This window comes from Crotalus tigris, unplaced genomic scaffold (genome assembly GCF_016545835.1).
Source record: "Crotalus tigris isolate CLP2741 ecotype Arizona unplaced genomic scaffold, ASM1654583v1 scf7180000017883.2314494, whole genome shotgun sequence".
NCBI lineage: Eukaryota > Metazoa > Chordata > Lepidosauria > Squamata > Viperidae > Crotalus > Crotalus tigris.
The window spans coordinates 766,789-783,205 of record NW_024096700.1 but is presented as its reverse complement, the minus strand read 5'-3'; positions in this window follow the sequence as shown (position 1 = coordinate 783,205).

The following is a 16,417-nucleotide window of genomic DNA, read 5'->3' as shown; positions in this document are numbered from 1 at the left end:
TTGAAACAGCAAAGATTAAAATATAAAAGTTAAAAAATAACTTTGTATTTTAATATTTTATTATTTCTTTTATCAGTATTAAATGTTTAAAAACAAATAATCTTTTGCAGATTTTTTAACCATGCAGTGCCAGCCCAATGTATGTACTCTAGTGTCTGAGAATGATACAGGAGAAGACCATATCTCACATTTCAATTAATGAGCCTGTGACATGGCATAGGACAGAGGTCCCCACCTTTTTGGCACCAGGGACCGGTTTCATAGAAGACAATTTTTCCATGGACCAGGGGTGAGGTGGGATGGAAGGGGTAAGGGGGTGGTTCAGGATAATTCAAGTGCATTACATTTATTGAATTTTTTCTAAATAAACAAATGAACAAATAAATAATGCACTTATTTCTTTTTTTGGGGAATACATTTTATTGATTTTTTTAAACATAAATCACTTAATAATTGGTGAACAGTGTGTTGTCTGGGTTACATTTGTAAAACAATCATTAACAATTGATTTCTATAATCCATAATCCACATAATGGTTTTAGTTGATTTCCTCTTTTCCCAAAACATCCTCTTTTGCAAACAGTGAGTTAATACAATTCTTATTGTTTTGATAGATAACAATTAAATATATATTTTTCCCAATATTCCTAAAAATAATAATCACATCAATATAATATTTCTTTTCTATCCAATCATTGTGGTTGCCTTATCATAGATCCTGTTATAGTCCTTATTTTAGTTTGTTTCTCCCATCAAATTCTAGATATTCTTACTTGTTAAGATTTTCTCAAAAATTAATTACATTTAAAAATTTAACTCTATTATTCTATATGAACCATCTCACACTTTTACATTTTTTAAGGAATAGATAAAAAGAAAGGAGAGCAAGAATAAAGAAACATAAAAAATAACATGCTACTTAAAATATATATCCCTCCTAAGCTAATATATATTTATTTCCTAAATTTCTTATTCTTTTTAATCATAATTAAAAATATGTTTTATCTTTAACATTCCATTTAATACATCTAGTCATCTAGTCCTTTAACTCTTATTCAAAACATTTCTTATCTATTATAATTTTCTTAAATTCAATCACATTTTAGTATCTAAAATATTTCTTTTATCTAAATCATTTCAACTTTTTATATTACTCATTTCAAGAAAGAGAACAAAAAAGGGGGGGAAGCATACTATATTATTTAGGAGATTCATCCCTCTTAGAATGGCATATATATTCCAAAACCTTTCCTATTGCTTTAACCATATTCAAACAAATGTTTCTTTTTTAAGTATTCTCTCTGGTAAGTCCCATCATCTATTTTCTTCGTTTCTACTTTAGTCTTTTTCCTTTGCCCAGTACCTTTCTTAATCAATGTATTTTGCTGAATCAAAAAGTTTTTCCATATGTTCGTAAATGTTGCTGTAGATATAAAAAGTAAATCAAGTGAAGTGTCTTTGTACAGGGCTTCTGTCTTTCCACGTTTGTTGAAAATCTTTTCTTTTTCTTTCTCTCCGCTTCTCTTATCATTTCCTTTCTCTCCGATGTTCCTGACATCTCTACAGTCCATTTTATCCAATCTGTTTTCTTGTCCTCAGATTTATTGTGTAGTCTTAAGGGATAAGTTGGTTTTTCCAATTCTTATGAATTTTTTTCCACTGGGATTATATCATGTTTCCTGGTTTTCTTAAGTCTCTATTCTCAATTCTATATCCATTTATCTGCTCCTTCTCTGTTGTTGTTTTCTGGGAAATTTTTGTTGTAAAGTTAACTTAGAAATAGATTGATTTATATTTTCGAAGTTATTTTGGATTTCTTTGTGGTTTAAAGTCATTGTTGTTTGAATTAGTTGTAGTATACTATATATCTCCTCCTGTGAAGTAGTTATATTTTCTTGATATGTTCATTCTACATGTCTCTGATCCATGATGGCCAAGAATTTGAGTTTTTCTCTTCCTTTCTTTTCTCTGCAAATAGCTTTAGAGTCCCAATTAAATAGATATTTGTAATCCAAATAGTTCAAAAAGGATTTTTTTCTGAAATTTATAATTCTTTCTTTGTCTACAGCCCAGATTGTTATCTTTTTTTGTCACAGCTGTTCTTTGTTGTTAAAACTTTGAAGATCACAAACACAGATTAGCTTTTCCCAGGTTTTGTCAAGTCTTATATTAAAGTCATAGCTGTCATAGTCTTCATCCACCATTAGATGTCAGCAACTATTTCTTTTTCAATTTCCAAAATGAGCAATTATCTTTAAAATGAGAGTCTTAACCATTCAAATAATTTTAGATTTATCCAGATTTAAGTTTTAAATTTCAGGTTTTATATTTATTTCACTTCCATATATTTTGATCCTCCATAAAAAGATTAATTTGCTGCTTCTGTTAGTATAAGGGTGGGGCAGAAATCCTCTCCTTTCCTTTTGGAGATATTTTACTTCTTGGGGATCTTTTCCAGGAAATTAAATGTAGAATAGAAAAGAGAAGATCGAATTTCTCACCCAGTTTCAAGCACACTATTCACAATTGTGCTGGTTAGTGCTTTTGGACTTTGGTTGCTAGTAACTTGGGCTGGTCTTTCTCCTGTTGGATTAGAAGGCTTTCCCCAAGTTGAACTGAATGGCCGCTGCTATTCCAGAATCCCTGGAGCACCCTTTTTTCTTCATCACCTCTCCGGGGCAACTTAGATCCAGGCAGGGTGAAATTAGCTATGGGGGTGTGGAAAATCCGCAGGTCCATGACTGGTCAGTGACTTTCTGCTTCTAAGAAAGTGGGAAGGGAGAGATAATCAGAGAGAGAGAGAGAACCAACTTGACATTGCGCTAGCCCATCAGTCTCGGAAAAGGTACAAATGAGAGAGGGATTCCCTTGGAGACACTTAAGGGGAAATGTAGCTTCTCCCCTCCCCCTTTGCAAGCCAGGTAGGAGCACGCTTGGCTTGCAAACTTGGAGAGCTGCAGAAGAAAGAAGGAACACACACACACAGCAAAATTAAACCATGAAAAGCAGGCAGGATGTTGCCAAAACACAAGACACCTGGAGCATCAAAACAAAAGCAAAAAACTCTGCTAGAAGTGCAACAGAGCCCAGCAGTCTTGGAAAAGGTACAGATGAGAGAAAGAATCCCTTGGAGATGCAGAACTTAAGGTGAAAGGTAGCTTCTCCCTGCCCCTATTTGCATCCTGACAAAAAGACACCCTCACACAAACATACCTTGGGAGGATCCCGCCTCCAATGAGGCTTTGGGGAAGCTCCCAGTTTCAAGCTGGGCTGGCGTGCGCTTGTCTTGCAAACTTGGAGAGTTGTATGAAGGGTGTGCAAGCTTAACTGGGGTACCTGGAGGGGGAGAAGAGGAAAGTGGGGAAGAAGAGGAGGAGGAGGAAGAAGTAGCGGGAGGAGGAGGAGCCAGTTGCAAGTGTGGCTGCTGGAGGACTTTTGCACTGAGCAAGACAGTTTCTGCCCAGCCACTCTCCCACCCCTGCCCAGACCCCTGCAGTCTCACCTCATACCCAGAGGTGGAAGATGTGCCTTCAGCGCAACCCCAGCTGTACATGCCAGTTCCACAAAACTATGGTGCCCAAAAGATTGAGGACTGCTGTTGTAAATAATTTCACACACACACACACACACACACACACACACACACACTAAATTAGTGATATATATGGTTTCCAACAAACCTGTCCAGTCAACAGCAGTCCTCAATCTTTTGGGCACCATAGTTTTGTGGAAGACAAGTTTTCTATGGACCAGAGGAGAAAGAACAAGGGGATCCTGTGCATTCACAGTTTTGCTTGCCTGCCACTCACCTCCAACTGTGCAGCCTAGACCGGTACCAGGCTGTGGCCCTGGGATTGGGGACCCCACTCTATAACATCAAATTAGCAATAATATCTAGCTATTTTTCTAAAATATTAGGAAAGCACATTGTGTCATTTATTTATTTATTTGGTTTATATAGCCACTCATATCACTTTTAATTTATTCTAAGTGGCTTACCATAAAGTTAAATAAAAACACAAAATATATAAAATGAAACAAACAAACAAAACACATAACAGTGCCAAAGGCAATGGGCTAGAAACCAGGAAACCATGAGTATTACATGAGCAGGCGTACCTTTCCTCTCTCTCAATCTAATTCTCTTAGCTGTTCTGCATACCTGATATTACCAAAGTTTCTTTGATTTAAGAGACTTCTCTACCTAATTGAACTTGGACAAATTGCCAAGTCTCACATTCAAAATTATAAAATGTTCATTATTATACATTTGCATTGCAGTCTGCCAGTGGGGATTTTAAACCAGTATCCATCATGTTCTTTTATAACAGCATCAATAAAAAATGATTTCCTTCTATCCTGTCCCTTTCCCCATGCCCAGTCTAAACCCAGCCAATGTGATGGCGCCAGGATGTTTTCAGAACACTGAGGGATTTAGTCTGGTAACTTCCCACAGCCTTGAAGATGCCTGGCATGAACCGGTTCCATGTTGATCTGCTTTTCTTCAGCTGTCATTCCTCCTCCCAAATTCCCACATAAAAATGCATACTGGTTTATTGCCCATTTGCCCCCACCCCCATCCATCCCTCCTAGTCCTTTGATGGTAGGATGCCAGCAAGGTGCCAAGCCAAAGATGGTGGACTTGACAACCACCATAAATCAATGCTGTAGGTTTCTGCTATTCTGAACTAGGAAACACAAAGACAGCAATATGTGCTCTCAAAGTAGTCTGTAGCTTTAAAAATACAGAAAAATTATTCAGTTCCCCCCAACAAAAACCTTTAAAAAAAAAAACCCTGCCTACATGAAGGACAAGAACATGTCCATAAAATATGAAAGGTAGCTACCAGCAATATTCTCTCTTAATTTAAATCTTTTACAAAGAAATACTTCTTAAAAATTAATGAAGAGATGCTATTGAGCTTCCTCCTTAAATTTGTGCTGCCCAGGGCAGAGAGTGAGACAAGATTTTTTTTCAGTTTTCTTCTTTTCTTTCTTACTTCTCCCTTCCCTTAGTTCCAATGAAAAAGAAAATAACTACACCATTCCCAAGACTGATTTTCAGAAATAATGAATCCGAAGCTCATTTATCCATTTCTGACATCATCAAGGCACAACTCCTCTATGTTTATTGCCTGCTAAATTATGTCCACTTGGAAGGAAGACCACACTAATGCTAGACAAACTTCCCTTACCTCTCTGAGTGAGAGGTCTATGGTATCTAGTGACAGAAAATAGAACTACATCAAAAGAATATTCAATAATTTACCTATTCCAATATCAAATTTATTCTAAACAATCATACACAGAGGAGAAAATTCACAAATGGCAGAAAACTACATCAATCAATAATTATACATTAATTGGGACCAATAAATAGAGGTCCTAGATGAGGTTTTTATTATATCATTTTCTTTCTTTGTTCATTTATTATGGTTCATCACACAATCAGCCAGATGTTTAGACTGGATTTGGCTTTTTTTTTAATCCACCCATTGAGTCCTACCCAAGGACTTGGGATAGGCAGATGTTGTTATTTTATGTTGCTAAAGATATCATCACAGGATATTCTAAATAAAGCTGTCTTTTACAATTGACTAATGATTATTTTGTCAATGCCATTCAAGTGGTGCTCCAGTTGTTTTGGGATTGCATTCAAGATGCCTATTACTATTGGTACTACTTTGCTTTCTTTTGTCATGGTTGTTCTATTTCTATTTGTAGGTCTTTGTATTTTGTGATTTTTCTCCAGTTCTTTCTCTTCTGTTCTGCTGTCTCCAGATAATGCAATGTCCACTATCCAGACTATTTTGTCTTTGTTATCAGCAATGTTAAATCTGGGGCAATATGCAGCAGGTGCCTTTTGAATTCTAAAGTTCCAGAGCATTTTAGCTTGTTTGCTTTTTATTACTTTCTCTCTTTTGTGGTCCCACCAGTTCTTGCTTATAGGCAAATGAAAGTTCTTGCAGATCTTCCAATACACTGTTTTGCTACTTTGTATTGCCATTGTTTATAGTCAGTCTGTGCAATCTTTTTGCAGCAGCTATCTAGGTGGTCCACTGTTTCTTCAGCTTCTTTGCAGAAGTGGCACTTGCTGTCTAACACTATCTTCTCAATTCTGGCTTTATATGCATGAGAACCTTCTATTGCCAGCAAGATGTTATTACCAAGGACAAATTATGAAGAACTGTTTGAGCGGTGCAGACATTTTTTCCCCAAAACAAAATAATCCATTTAGTAAACTATGAGCTGTGTGTGGCCTGGAGGGGGAAAAGGGATTTTACCTATATGGGTTTTCATAGGAAGTTATCCTCTAAGCAGGTCCAGTAGGCCCAATACTTTAACCTGTTCAACTTCCCACTCCAGTATCTGCCGGGGGGGGGGGACTTCTTTGCAGATGCCCTCTCCTGCATGCCATAATAATGTACAATAGTGTTTAATAGTGTACAATAGTACTCAAGAGGCAGTGGTGATATTCATCATCCCATCTGAACAATGCACAGCACCAGCTCTCACCTGACAACAAGCAACGCCCTGGCTGGAGCCAGCCCAAGACTTAGCGCAATTCTTAAAAGATGCCCTAATAAGAGATGAGAGGTTCCAGCAGCACAAAGACAACCTACCTGTGAAGGAAGGGCTGGCATAGAAAGGCGCCAAAATATATGTCCCAACCAGTCAGCAGACCTGGATTTTACAGAGGAGGGCAGCAGGATATTTTAGGTTTGTGAAGACCCTGCACCTAGTGAAGAGACAATTCTGGTGGCCAGAAATGAAAAAGGACATAGAAGTTTATATGGGCCAGCTGCCCTGTGTGTGCCTCAATGAAACAGATGCATGGAAAGCCCCCTCCCAGATTATTCCAGTTGATAGTCAACCCAATAAACCCCTGGGAGGAAATCTCCATGGACTTTATTGTGGACCTGTCATAGAGCACGGGGAATACTGTAATTAGGACCATTACAGACTTAATTTCCAAGTAGCACATTTCATGGCATGCCCAAAGATTCCCTCCGTCCAATCATGGCAAAACTGTTCATACTGCATATCTACTGACTGCTTGGAGTTCCAAAGCACACCATCTCAGACCTTGGGGTGCAGTTCACTGCAAAATTTTGACGGGAATTCCTTAAGCTGATTGGCTCCTCATTGGGCCTTAGCTCCGCCTTCTATCCCAATACCAATGGAGCCTGTGAACGAACCAATTCAGTGTTAGAGCAGTACCTGAAGTGTTATGTCAATTATCAACAAACCGAACTCCTTCCTTTTATAGAAGTAGCATATAATAACTCCATGCATAGTAGTACGGGTTTTACTTATTTCAGAATAGCTAGTGGGATGGAGTTTGTGCCGATGCCAGAGATCCCTCAGGGACACCCATCCTTGGTATCATTGCCTGAGTGGATGAAAACTTTAAAGGAAACATGGGGGTAGTATGCAGAGTGTTACAGAAAGCTAGGAAGACACAAAAAAGCAAGCATACAAGAAGAAGAGGGCACCACAGAGGCAGCCTTGTAAAAAGCTGGGTTCCAAATTATCTGGATCATAAATTCAGTTATTGTAGAACTGTCAAAAAGCCTTAGGTGAGTCCACCCAGTATTTCATTGCAGCCTGCTAAAACCTTTCCGCAGTTCAGGATTAAGATCTGCTGCAGAAGAACCCCCTCCTTCTATTCTGGTCAAAGGAAAGGAGCATTATGAAATTAAAGAAATTCTTAACTCCCAATATCATAGAGGAAAACTGCAGTATTTAGTGTTATGGAGAGGCCAACATTTAACCATACGAAGTGGGTGGCAGCAACAGATGTGGAAACAGCTAGGTTAGTGCATAAATTTCATGCCGTGCATCCAGATTGGCCCAAGTGAGAAAGGTCTTAGTAGTGGACAGGAATGTCTAATCTTATATTTTATTTTCCAGGCAGGCCTATGGTTCTTCTAGACGGTCAGCATGTCACACTTTACTTGATTCCATAGTTGCCTGCACCTTGTTCTGATCATGAATCAAAACGCCATTATTATCCAATCACAGGCAGATAAACTCAAATAAAGATGATTTCAAAACAGATAATTTATTCAGTCAGAAAACAATACTTGCTATTTGTAGATTCCGTCTGGACAATGTAATCTGTTCATCTTCATTAGGTAAATTCATTAGCTTCTCCACACCAACTTCTTACGTGGAATGGAGCCATCTGAGACATCCGATGGCCCCATGTTATCTCAGACAAAAGAACATTTCAAGTTGGCTTATGGCCAGGATATCCTGTGATGTGATGAACTTTAGTGGCTCCTCCTTTCCTCCTACTACTGACCTATTAACATGGGATAGCTGACTGGCTAAACTGCATTACCCATAAGGCATCTCTTAAGTAGATAGTACTTAACCCAATAAATGCCAAACATTTAACATACAGACCTTCATGGTCCAGAACACTCCCTGCTTGGAAATTTAATTCCACTACTAACTAACTGAAATAGGCAAAAAACATAGCATTAAGGCATGCAATTCTCATTGTTAACTAATTAGTGACTAAAATAGGTAAAAGCATAGTATCAAACATCCATAACTATAAAGTAATTATAAAAACATGCACAATTATAACATAGATAAACAAGTGTTACATCAAACAATGCATAAACACAATACATAGTTCAGTCTTCATCAGCAACAGGACCAAATCGGTGGTCAGCCTGGTACAGGAGTCTTTGAGTCACGATCTGACTCATGTGGCTTCACAATCTGGACCTCAGCTTGGTGAACTAGTTCATCAAAACTGGGTGGGGCCCAGTGCACAAGTCGCATGGGCCAATAATTCTGGTATGCATTCTTCTCTCTCAGCAAGACAAGGTCTTCTTCCTGTAAAGGAAACTGGAACCAAATCTGGAACAGAAAAACTGGAACCCGAAATTTTTCAGGAACAAAGGAATCTGGAGCCACATGATGCTCAGGAACTGAAGAACCTGTAAGTACAGGAAACTCAGACATGGCAGGAGCTGGAGAATCAGGAACATCAGCAGGAGCTAAAGAATCAGGAACATCAGCAGGAGCTGGAAAATCAGCAACATCAGCAGGAAATAGATTGAGGATCATTCTTCTAGTTCGTTCTTTGTCAGCAGTAGGACCAGATCGGTGATTGGCCTGTTGTAAAGCCTTTTCACGAGAGTCTTTGAGTCACAATCTGACTCATGTGGCTTCACAATCTGGATCTCGACTTGACGAACTAGTCCATCAGAACTGGGTAGGGCCTGATGCACAAATCCCATGGGCCAAGAGTTCCTATGGGTGTCCTTGTCTTTCAACAAGACAAGGTCTCCTTCTTGTAGGTTGGGCTCTTTGGTTTTCCACTTACGGTGATCCTGAAGGGTAGACAAGTATTCTTGCTTCCAGCACTTCCAGAAGGTGTTGGCCATTGCTGTTTATACATGTCTTTGGGAACAAACTTCCCCAATGGTGCTGGCCAATTGCCTGTCTTCTGGGTTAATAAGGTAGCTGGGGTGAGGATGGTTGGATTTTCAGGACCGAAGAGACTGGAACCAATGGTCAAGCGCTGACGATAGCTGCTACTTCTGCCAGAAGGATAGTGAGGACCTCATGCATCAGTGTGGGTGTCTTAGTCATCATAGAGTCCAGGATTTTGCAGGCTACACCAATTATGCGCTCCCACGCTCCTCCCATGTGAGATGCATGGGGAGGATTGAATGTCCAAACACAATCTTGGGCCATTAGGTACCTGTCAATGTCAGAATCGGCAATCTGTAGTTCCTTGCAGACCCCAACAAAGTTAGTACCGTGGTCAGACCTAAGCACCTTAACTGGGCCTCTGTAGGCTTGGAATCTTCTCAGAGCATTGATGAAACAAGAAGTGTCCATAGATTCTATGTCTTCAAAGTGAACCACTCTAATGCTGAGACACGTGAAAAGTATGGCCCAACATTTGCTGTTGGCATGACCATCTCTGGTTCGGTGAGCAAATACTGACCAAGGTCTGAATACATCTAGACCTACATTGGTAAATGGTGGTCCTGAGGTGAGGTGCTCAGGTGGTAGATCAGCCATCAACTGGTGTTGTGTCGCACCTCGTTGTTTTCAGCAATGTAGACATTTGTACAGGATGGTGGCGATGCATCCTTTGGTCACTGTTACATAGGTGGCATCTTTGGCCATGTGATCTATAGAGTCACAGCATTTGAAGCATATTCTATGCTCTTTGAGTAGGGCTTTTCGATCATCAGGGATTTTTTCACAAATTCTCTGCAATTGTTTAGAGAGTGTGAAGATTTATGAATTGGACAAGTCAGGCCTTTTCTTGGTGAGTGAGGTGTGGATGGAATACTCTTCGGCATTTGTTTTCTGAAGTCTTCTTTGGGCGGGCCGTGATTTCTGTTTTGTACAGTGAAATAGGGGTTTTACCCTGTCCATTTTGGACTTGTGTGCTTGCTCTGTGGTCAGGTCTGGTAGCGGTTTCTTGGGGCGTTGTCCCTTCTAGCTGGTTCTGCTGTGGGGCTGTCGCTGCTGTAGTTTGACCCATCTGGTTGCCATCAGTGATATGGTTCGTTGGGTTCAATGGGGCAGCAACGGTGGGAAGATCTTGTGGGCCTAGATGTTGCAATGACAACTGTCTGGCTGCTCGGCACATCTGGCTGTTGAGATTCTTCTCTTCGTCTACTCGGTCTTGGGGGGCTCGTGGATAGCTGTGGCGCTCTGACCTGCTCACGTTGAAACGCGCTTTGGTTGTTCACGTAGGCCTGCACACGGCTACGCCGATCTTCATTCTCCAGTTGTTCCCTATTGGGCAGGAAAGTGGTGTGCTGGAGTGTTCTCTGAAGGTCTTTTGCTCTTGCCGTTTTGTCTGCCACCTCTCATTGGCTTTGTACAAACTCAAGCTCTTCTTTAGTGGCCTTTAGTTTGGCCTTCATTTTAGCTGCTGCAGCTTTTTGTCTGGCCTCCATTTGAGCTGCTTCAGCTTTTCATTTGGCCTTCATTTGAGCTCCTTCAGGTTCTAGTTTGGCCTCCATCTCAGCTTCTTCGATTTCCATAGCCGCCAATTCCTTCTTTTTCTGCTGCTCCTCTTATAACACGTGAAAGATTGCATTGGCAATGTCAGCATCGATGATCGCTTGCTCTACCTGTGAAATTCAGGATGCTTGGCTATGACGAGAAGATGCTTTTGAGTGGCGGGAGGCGCCTGTCACGTGAGATTGTTGTGACACGCTGGAGTACTCCTGGGCTCATGGTGAGTTGTGGCGAAAGGGTGAGACTTTCCCAGAGGCATGAGATGGAGCCACATGGGATGGTGCATGCGAAGGGTGGGAAACTTCGGACTCAGCCCTCTCGATCAGTCTGTCCTTTGTGTAGGACCCGGGTTCCAGGAGCTGTTTGGAGCTCTCTAGAAACTTCTTATGTTCCTTGTTTTTTAGCTTGAGGCTTTGCATCTTGCTATTGACTATTGGGTCTCCTAACTGCGCCTGAATGTCTACAAGGGGCCACTTGGAGCCCATCCATTGTTCAAGGGCATCTTCCTTATCTTCTTCCACTTGGCATGCACTTTCGGGGAAGAGCTCCTCCTCAGGCCCTTGGTAGAGTTTGAGTAATTTTTCCCAATGTCTTTCATGGTGCTTGTAGTGCGACTCCCATCTTTCCATCAGATGTGAGTGCATGGCTTCTGTAGGTTTTCTTTGTTGCCTCAGGTCATAGGGAACCTGGGACATCTTCGGCCTCACTGAGGCTTGAGCATCAGGCTCTGTGTGCAGGTCAAGGTTTGCTGTTTGCAGCACTTCTCCTTGGCCGACTAGGTGGGGTGTCTCATCTAGGCTGGTTGGTTGAACCCCTTCTTCTAAATCGATGGGACATTCTGCCATGGCTAGGACAGGTTCAGTACACTTCCTAGCTATTTTGAAGCAAATGTGATGAACCTCTCCCTTTGACCACTAGGGGTCACTAGTTGCAGATCAGCTACTGGGGTGCTGTCTGTGGGTGGAGGCACCACTGGGTGCACTCTCCTGTGTACATGGGTACTTCAGTGCAATTCACCCTTTCACCACTAGGGATCCCTGCTTGCAAGTGAGTCAACAGGGTGCTCTTCTGTCGAGGTTCACCCTTTGTCCACTAGAGGGCTCTCTCTGTGTGTGATTAAAGGCTTGTGTGTAGTTCCTCCTTTAACCACTAGGGGGCATTTGGAGAGAGGCTAGCTAAATTGTTTCTTCTTAGAATCACGTTGCACATCTGTGCCCACCGGGATAAACTCCCATTAGGTTGCAAGCTGGGAACTGCTTGGGAAATTACTGAGCTTCCTGTAGCTCTCTAAAATCCACTTGGTCGTCAGCTTTGTGATACTAAGCAAAGTTAATTGCTGCCTTTTCTTCTCCTTAATTTGCCCTCAGCATAATCACCACTAGAGGTAACTGCTTGTGTGAGTGATTACTTTGAGTGAAGTTCACTCTATGCCCTCTAGGGGGTGTTGGTAGCTTCGGATGAATTTAGGTAACTTGCTCTTTAACTATCAGATTCACTCTGCACAGTTAGAAAATTGCATTCAGTGAAGTACCTTCTTTCCCCTCTAGGGATGCTCTTAACTTGGCTTGGTGTAAGCCTGCTATGTGCAGAATTAATTATCAAGTTGTCGTAAATCCAGCATGGATAAATTGATGAATAGTATTGTGTGCAGATTGGCCACCAAGGGGTGCTGCTGCACTGCTAATGGAGCCTCTGAACACCTCTTTCCATTGACATAGTTGCTATTTCAAGGGGAGGGGGGAGTGATTTAGTTTCCTCTCATCATTGCTGGGTTACCATGACAACAAATGGTCGCTTCAGCAACAGATTGATTTATGGCCTTAGGCTATCTCAGAGCCAGGGGCCAGCTGGGGCAAATGCCTGTTTTCAAGCAATGCTGGGTTTGCAGTGGGGGGTTCGCCCATTCTGAACATTTAAGCAAAAGGCAACAGAAGTTTGATATACTTTGAATTTGCCAGCAAAGAAACTCTTCCAGCCTTTCATGTGAAGAGTCAAAGACTGCATTCCATACTTCCAAGCAGAGACTGTTAAAATGATGTGCTCAGAAGGCTTATGATTTCAACAACACAGCCTTTTAAGCAGTTAAGAGTTAATTGCCTGCCTCTTGGTTGCATTCCAATCTTTCCCTTTAGTTTGTGTAAAACAGGCAGATAAACTCAAATAAAGATGATTTCAAAACAGATAATTTATTCAATCAGAAAACAATACTTGCTATTTGTAGATTCTGTCTGGACAATGTAATCTGTTCAACTTCATTAGGTAAATTCATTAGCTTCTCCACACCAACTTCTTTCGTGGAGTGGAGCCATCTGAGACATTCGATGGCCCAATGCTATCTCAGACAAAAGAACATTCCAAACTGGCTCGTGGCCAGGATATCCTGTGATGTGATGAACTTTAGTGGCTCCTCCTTTCCTCCCACTACTGACCTATTAACATGGGATAGCTGACTAGCTAAACTACATTACCCATAAGCCATCTCTTAAGGAGACAGTACTTAACCCAATAAATGCCAAACATTTAACATACAGGCCTTCATGGTCCAGAACACACCTGCTTTCACTCAGTTTGCCAAAAAGTGACAGGAGGAGAGGTGATGAATTGCTGTGGAGGGGGAGGCTATTTTTATTTATTTTATTTATTTATTAAAATTTATAGACCGCCCTACTCCCGCAGGACTCCGGGCGGTTAACTATAAAAACACAGCATTACATTACAAAACAAACAATATAATAACATTCATCCAGGGGTCAGATTTTATAAACCCCAGGCCTGCCAGAAAAGCCAGGTCTTAAGCAGCTTGCGGAAAACCAACAGGGTGGGAGCAGTCCTAATCTCCGGGGAGAGCTGATTCCAAGACGTGGGCGCCATCACAGAGAAAGCCCTCCCCCACGGCCCCGCCAAATGGCACTGCTTGGCCGACGGGACCTGAAGGAGGCCCAGCCTGTGGGATCTAACCGGACGAAGGGAACTATGAGGTAGTAGGCGGTCTCGCAAATAACCTGGCCCTAAGCCATATAGAGCTTTAAAGGTAATAACCAACACCTTGAATTGGACCCGGAGACCAATAGGCAACCAGTGCAGCTCACGGAGGATAGGTGTAATGTGGGTGTACCGAGGAGCACCCGCTATCACTTGCGCGGCTGCATTCTGGACCAACTGTAGTCTCTGAATACTTTTCAAGGGTAGCCCCATGTAGAGCGTGTTGCAGACGTGAGGTGACAAGGGCATGAGTGACTGTAAGGAGAGCCTCCCGATCCAGGTAGGGTCGCAACTGGTGCAACAGACAAACTTGTGCAAAGGTCCTCCCAGCCACAGCCATCAAATGATGTTCCAATTTCAGCTGTGGATCAAGGAGGACACCCAAGTTGCGAACCCGCTCCGAAGGGGGTATATTTTCCCCTGCTAGAGTCAACACTGGACAGTTAACATGATCCTTGGGAGGCAACATCCAAAGCCACTCAGTCTTGTCGGGATTGAGCCTGAGTCTGTTAACCCCCATCCAGACCCTCACGGCTTCAAGGCAACGGCCCATCACATCAGCCTCTTCACTGAGAGAGCTCGGGGAAGAGATATATAGCTGGGTATCATCAGCATACTGATGAAACCTCACCCAGTGCTGTCTGATGATCTCACCCAGCGGCTTCATGTAAATGTTAAATAGGAGGGGGGAGAGGACCGACCCCTGCAGCACCCACATTCAAGGGGCCTCGGGGTTGACTTCTGCCCCCCCCAGCAGTACCGATTGCGACTGGCTAGAGAGGTAGGAGAAGAACCACCGTAAAACAGTGCCTCCCACTCCCACCCCTCCAAGTCGTCGCAAAATGATACCATGATCGATGGTATCAAAAGCTACTGAGAGGTCAAGTAGCACCAAGACAGAGGAATAACCCGTCTCGGGCCTGCCAGAGATCATCCATCAGCGCGACCAAAGCAGTTTCTGTGCTGAAGCCGGGCCTGAAGCCAGATTGAAAAGGTTCTAGGTAATTCGCTTCATCCAGAGACCATCGGAGCTGGAGCGCCACCACTCTCTCTACAACCTTCCCCAAAAAGGGGAGATTGGAGACTGGGCGGAAGTTATTTAAATCACCCGGGTCCAGGGTAGGCTTCTTGAGAAGAGGCCTCACAACCGCTTCCTTCAAGGGTTGCGGGAAAGACCCCTCCCTCAATGAAGCGTTGATCAACCCCTGAAGCCAGCCTCGTGTCACCTCCTTGGCGGCCAAGACCAACCAGGAAGGACACGGGTCCAATAAACAAGTGGAGGTGCTCATTGCTCCCACCGCTCTGTCAACCTCCTCAGCGGTCACAGACTCAAATTCATTCCATAAAACTGGGCTAAGACCTGCCCCGGTCATCTCAGAAGACCTTGCCCAATCGGAGTCTAGGTCTGTCCGAATCCGAGCGATTTTGTCTGATAAAAACTGCACAAATTCTTCCGCCCTACCCTGTAAGGGCTCCCCAGCTCCCCGAACATTAAGTAGGGAATGAGTCACCCTAAACAGGGCGGTGGGGTGAGATTCTACAGACGCAATAAGTGCGGAAAAATGCAAAAATTTTGCTGCTCGTATCGCCACTAAATAAGTCCTAATATGGGCTCTTAAAAGTGTCCGGTCGGGTTCAGAGTTACTAGCCCTCCAGCGTCACTCTAGACGCCTCTTCTGATGTGAAATGCAGGAGAACCTTCTGTTGCCAGCAAGACATTATCACCAAGGACAAATTATGAAGACGTGTTCAAGACATTCAGACAGTTTTTCTCAAAACAAAACTGAACCCAAGTGGTGAACTATGAACTATCCTGGAGGGGAAAAAGGTATTTTATCTATGTAAAATGACTTTGCTTCTGCTATGCCTAGATGGATCTTTCAATAATGCTATATTCTTGGTCAACGTAAAAAGCCAAGGGTGTCTTTTGTTGAATGTGCCAAATGTGATGGTTGACATAGGAATTTAAGAGTTTATATAAGATCTTTGCAATACAATGTAGCAGTGTGGTGTACTTCTTTCTTATCCTCTCTGGCCTGTGACTGTATTCTCTTTTCCTCTAGTTTCCCAAATCTGTTCTTACAGTATCTCTTCCAGCAATCTAGCATTTTTCTGGAGCCACTAAATATGTTAATTTTTCCTGGATAAACCACCATTTAATATAGACCACTGTTTACTATGTTTACTCCTGGGTTATCTCAGTACAATAACACTGTGCATGCTCTGACAGGGTTGTGTCCATCCAATCATTGGCTGAGGGTGCAGAAGTGTTAATAAGTCATGAAATAGATTGAAAGCCTTTGCATCACACTATCACAGGGGTTTGGGGAGCTGGTCGTGGAGGTTGCTCTAGATTTTTTTTAATTGTTGAAAAAATACACTAGCAAATGTTAAAAATTGAAGTAGATTTCATTTATAAGAAACT